Genomic DNA, 6,664 nt, shown 5'->3' on the forward strand with positions numbered 1-6,664 from the left:
TGCCCGGTTGTCAAGACGACTTGATTTACCCGTATTTGGCAAAATTTATCAGCATGGTGATCAATTTAAGTAGCTGCAGCTAATAATTGCTAATTGCTGAGGTGGTTGAGAGTATTCTCCCAGAATATATCGGAACGTACATGGTTGAAAAAAACAAATATATTGAATAGATAAGAGTCGGCCGAATATATTTAAGAACATCCGGCGGACCTCTATAGTCTATCCAAATCCGAGAGGATAGCGTAAACAAACTGACTAAGAGCCTGTCCAAATGCAGCGAGAAACGCGCGATTCACTACGCGCGTTTCGAAACGCGCGTGTCGAGATACTAGAGCACAGTAGATCCCGTCCACATGCACACGCGCGTGCAATAAAATCGCAAGTGATTTTATTTGAGGTACTCCTCTTATTGGTCAAAGCTTCAGGAACGCCATGTGTGCAGGCGGGAGTAAGAAGCACCCTCCGCAGGACCGCATTACGTTTGATTTATTGATTGTATGCGAATTGTTGTGCAGAACTGTAGAGGTCATTCATTGCTTTTTCTTTCGTAAATTGGTTTATAGTTGTAGCAAGTTATTCAAGTTACAAGCATTTAATATAATGTCAAGTACTGATACTGCTGAGGAATCGCGTGTTGACTTAAGTCCTCCAAAAAAGAAACGTCTGAAACGACACTTCATTGCCGAGATAAAAGAAATGATTTTGAATTCTTATAAACTTGAGATTATTCAAAATGCAGGAATGTGTTTAAAGGACGTAGAACTGCGAGTTGCTGAGAGACTTGGCATTGAAGCTCGAAGTGTTAGGCGAATTATTGCCGAATACATAATTCCGGTGTTCTATCACAGCCGGCAACAAATCAAAATCGGACCACCAAATGGGAGTCCTTATCAGATTTCGATAAAAATGTAATACGGCGAAAAGTTCACGAGTTTTTCTTTAGAAATGAACACCCGACTATAGAGAAAGTATTAAAAATAGTTAATGAAGACTCGAACTTGCCAAATTTTAAGAAGAGTACCTTCTCTATTATATTGAAAAAACTTAATTTCAAATATGGACGTCGCCAACGCAACGGTTTTTTAATGGACCGTGACGACATTAAATGTTGAAGAAGAAACTATTTCGTGAAAATTAGGGCCTTCCGTGATGAAAACAGGAAGATTTACTACTTGGATGAAACTTGGGTAAATGCCGGTCATATTAAATCCCAAGTGTGGACCGATGAAACAGTTACAACTTCTCGGCAAGCGTTACTTGCTGGACTATCTACTGGATTAAAAAATCCGTCTGGTAAGGTCTTGAATTTTGAGTTTAACCCTCGGTTTCATAAATAAGCTTGATCAGAGAATCAACGACCGATTGACGGATGAACGTCAATTAGTTTTCAGTCGATAAGATGGTCATAAGCATTCTGAATATCATTCTTGCACCAAATAATTATCTATACACGCCCATTCAATAATTCTCAACTGCTACTCCTCCAATATATTCGGAAATATGAAAGTTTCAATGATTTCTTTCGGGAAATCGAATGCCAAATCGTTGATCGAGCAATCAAAGTTTTGTGAAACTGATGTGAGTACCTTTTTGGTGGAAAACAATTACAAAATTCCTTTTCAAATGGAGTGAATATATTTTTCCAGGCAAAGGGGTTCGAGGGTATACTTCCTAAATTAGAGAAAATTCTATAGTAGTTATAATGCTCCTTACCATTCAAGGAAAATGGAAAAAATTCCTAACTCACAATTCAGAAAGAGTGATAGCCAACAATGGTTGAGAGAGAAAATTATTGATTTCAACCCTGACCTCATAAAAGCGCAATTGTTGCAGATAGTCAGGCGGAACAAAGAAAACTTCGAAAAATAAATCGTGGATGAAACCGCAAAGGCCCAAAATATTACAATTCTTAGATAACCGCCCTACCACTGCGAACTGAACCCTATTGAATTGATTTGGGCCGATGTCAAGAATTTTGTGGCAGATAAAAACACCACATTTAAAATGGCTGACGTCCAAAATCTTTTTCAAGAGGCTCTCTCACGGGTTACTTCCGAAAGATGGAGAAAGTGCGTGGAACATCTCAAACAAAAAGTTGAGGTGGACATGTGGAAATTGGATAATATTATGGATGATATAACACCAGTCATCGTCAGAAAGTTCTCCATCTTCTGACGACACTACAGACTAGTCCCTCTTGCAAAAAATATTGTTACACATTTATATACATAGTATGTATTAAAGTGGAAACTTTAGATTGGTTGTTCATTACTGAGACTCGTAGATAGCATACATATTTTTCAACGGAATTGGAACACTTGAAAAGTTTTAAAATATAAAGCTCTTGGAATAAAATTTATTTGTACACCTCTGCGTTATCACGTTCTTGACGCGTGATAACTGCATGCTGCAATGTTTTCGGCTGGCCTCTTGGATTTGGATATACTATAGGCACTCACTTAGGACTATTTATAATATCAATGAATATGTTTACGGCATGCGGACAATTATTGAATTCTGAAAAAGTACACCTCCGGGCAGGATTCGAACCCGCGCCCCTCCGCGGAGGGGCGCGGGTTCGGGTTATGTTTCAAAACATAACCTATTTCTGTCAAAACAAACGGAAAAATAGTAATGCGCAAGGCAAGAAAACAACCTAAATTACGATAACGTTCAACGTTATCCACCCGGCATGCGGTAACGTTACCGCCCGCTATTCTGAAAATGGAAATACGCATGCGTCTTAACGTTATTAGCGCTTGACGTTATTACCGCATGACGTTAACCAAAGATATTATATGTGTAATATCTTTGACGTTAACATTTAGTCCGGGAGGTGGCGTCACTTTTGAACTAGTGATCGATCTTCACACGAATTTTTTAGGATGAGTAGTTCTCCACTTGTACATATGAGGTCCGCGCGTCAGTCAGTCCAATAGCGGTGGGCGTGGGCGTGGGAGGCGGTGAAACTCGCCGGAAAAATCTTAAAAAAAAGTGATTGATCTCCATGTGAAACTTTGTAATAATGTAAATTATTCATGATTATGAGTGAAAATGGGCGTCAGTCACTTTCCCAATGGTGGAAACATCGTCAGTTAGCCGGTTGAAGTGGTCGGAAAAATCTGAAATTGTGAAAAGTGACCGATCTTCACTTGAAATTTTGAAAAATTATTATTCTACTCAAATTAAACGTAAAAATGGACGTCAGTCACGTTTATAGTGGTGGATTCTGCGTCAGTCAGGTTTCCAAAGTCAAGGGCGCAGTGACCAGCTTCCTTTGGCGCGCTGCACCTTATACAGTTCGAATGACGCATATTCCACCGGCATCGTGCCGGGTGACGATTATTTATCGAGTGTACATAACAATTACTTGTTTATACAGGGTGTTTCATCATATAAATAAATAAATAAAATTTATTGATCCTCTTGGACCCTCAAGAAATGTATAGGACAAGTCATATATTATGACAAATACAAGAGAAAAATAATAACAAATTCAACAAATGGAGTCCTTGAGGAACTCCTCCAAACTATAGTATTACCTGTTAGTTGAAAGGAACTTAACTTCTCTCTTGAAAGATTTTCCAATCATTGATTTCAAGCGACTGGGCAAATGATTTTATAATTTGATACCTATATAAGTCGGTGGGGACTCATATTTAACTGTATGATGCCTGGGGAGGCTATGGTATCAGTGTGTCATGTTTCGTACCCATGAAAATCAGAGCATTTCCTGTATTTTCCGATGATCAGGTGGATATAAACAAGACAATTAAGGATGAATTCACAAGGGAAAGAAAGAATACGAAACTACCTGAAAATCGGACGACATGAATCACGTGACCGAAGTTTGAATATAAGCCTTATGACGCGTTTCAAAGAAAGGAAAGCTCGAAATTGTTGAAATGTTTCCTGATTGTAGGAAACTACAAGGAAATTGTTCGAAAATTGTATTCATTTCTTCATCTTTTCTGAATTGCGCACTCAAAAATCCTCCGATGTGACCAGAAACCGTTACTTTGTGGTTTATACATAACTGAGCACACTCAATAGAATATTGCTCAAATTCGACGTTCAACACCTTATTTGTCGCTTATGCGTTGAAAACGGGGTATATGTCATAAGGCAAAATTGATTCTCCCGGCGTCATTTACCCACTATATATGTTTGTCCAGTTTATGATGAAACACCCTGTATAAACAAGTAATTGTTATGTACACTCGATAAATAATCGTCAGCCAGCGCAATGCCGGTGGAATATGCGTCAGTTGAACTGCATAAGGTGCAGGGCGCCAAAGGAAGCTGGTCACTGCCCTTGACTTTGGAAGCCTGACTGAAGCAGAATCCACCACTATAAACGTGACTGACGTCCATTTTGACGTTCGATTTGATTAAAAGAATCAGTTTTAAAAATTTCAAGTGAAGATGGGTCACTTGTCAATTTTCAGATTTTTCCGACCACTTCAACCGCCTGACTGACGATGTTTCCACCATCGGGAAAGTGACTGACGCCCATTTCTGCTCATAATAATGAATAATTTACATTATTACAAAGTTTCACGTGGAGATCAATCACTTTTTTTTGAGATTTTTCCGGCGAGTTCCATCGCCTCCCACGCCCACGCCCACCACGGTCGCGCTGACTGACTTTCGATTTCGAGTACAGTAATAGTGCAACTCTCTAATTAATCATATTTGACTTGCAGATAAATCACTAATAAAAAAGTGACACCACCTCCCGGACTAATTGAACTAAAGAAAGTTCTTTAGTCTTTAGTTCAATGGACGTTAAGGATGCTTCCATATCTACTCTGTAATCTATTCTCCATATCTCTCTAATATGGGAACAGCGATGCGGATGCGATTCTTATATCCCCACTCCGAGGCTCGGCCGGCCGATCTACGCGTATTCAAGAAGTTTCGAAATCACCGTGCCCTTATAAATTCACTAGGAATTACGAATTTTTATTGTCAAAAAATCACTAGACTACTCTTACGGCCATTTTCAATAAACCTATCTATCCATCGTTTCACTTACTGACGATTAGTAACTACTGGTATCCATTCTAAAATATATCTACAGATAGATCATAGAAACGAAATTACATGCATTTTCTATCTTCAGTAACTGAAACAATGGATAGATACCTGAATCCCAGTGCGGCTTTCGACCAAATCGAGGTACGGTGGACCTAATTTTTACACTGCGACAGCTACAAAAGAAGGCCCGTGAACAATAATCAAGGATTTGCACAGCCTTCATCGATTTAAGTAAGGCATTCGACTCGGTGAATCGGAGAGCGCTATGGAAAATCATGGAACGTCTTGGAGTATCCGAAAAATTCCTAGCGGTGTGTAAAAGCCTTCATACCAACAACATCGCTAGAATACAGCATAATGGCTCCACAACCGACCATTTCTCAACCAACTCCGGAATAAAGCAAGGCTGCGTATTAGCGCCTTTACTGTTCAATATTTTCGCCATAGCTGTATCGATAATTGCTGACATGAGTATGCCCGTAAGAGGTGTTGGGATAAGATTCTGTTTAACCTGAAGCGTCTCAGAGCAAAAACCCGTACCAAGTTTATCACGGAACTTCAATATGCAGACGACTGTTCACTCATCGCTAGCAGCTCAGAGGATCTACAGATAATGATGGACACCTATAAACATAAATACGAAGCTTTAGGCCTTAGACTCAATATCGACAAAACCAAAATTCTGGTAAGTCCGCCAGAAAGCCTTCAAACAGATATCAGCCTGGAGAAACTCTAGAACAGGTCGAGCAGTTCAAATACTTGGGAAGCTTCATAAATAGTAGGGCTAACCTAGACACGGAAATACAAAACCGTATCAATTCGGCATCAAGGGCATTCTGGAAGCTCAAGGACAGAGTGTTTCAAAATCACGGCCTCAATCTGAAGACCAAGACAGCTTCTTTACGGAAGCGAAAGCTGGACGCCCTACAGGCTACATATTAAACAGCTTGAATAAACGAAACAACGTCATCTAAGACGGATAATGCACATCAGATGGTTCCACAAAGTTTCGAATGTAGAAGTCTTGCAACGCGCAGGTTGTACAACAATTGAGACTCAAGTAACGAGGGCCCGACTCAGAAGGAGCGGCCACATTCTGAGGACGCAAGACACAAGACTCCCCAAAATAGCTCTATATGGCGAATTCACTGAGGGAGCCCGGAAACCAGGAGGCTAGTATAAGCGGTTTAAGGATACTGTAACCAGTCCGGCCCTTGCGGTCGGACCTTTCGAGAACCAGAGCGGTCGAGAGCTTCCAGAAAGGTTCGCGAAGGTACCTGAATGTTTCCGGCGCCTATATAAGCCCAGCGGAGGAGCAGGTAGGCAAGTACGAAGTACAAGTACAGTTACAGTGCGGGCGACTAGTGGAAATAAACAAGAGTGGAAATAAATAGTAGTGTTAGTTTGTGAGTTATAAGTGTATTAAGTGTAAATAAATAATTTTAATAAGTTGGACGTTTTAATCAAGCGAAGAAAACGTTACATTGGTGTCAAGTGTGCGGTTCAACATCGCTCGAATTAAATAAATAATTTTGGATATTTGGAGTTCATGCCAGTGACCACAAGACTGCAGAACGCGATGGAGACTCAAGCGGTAATGGACTTTTTGAGAAAATTAAATGAG

Source organism: Coccinella septempunctata, chromosome 1 (genome assembly GCF_907165205.1).
Source record: "Coccinella septempunctata chromosome 1, icCocSept1.1, whole genome shotgun sequence".
In the NCBI taxonomy this organism is placed as follows: domain Eukaryota; kingdom Metazoa; phylum Arthropoda; class Insecta; order Coleoptera; family Coccinellidae; genus Coccinella; species Coccinella septempunctata.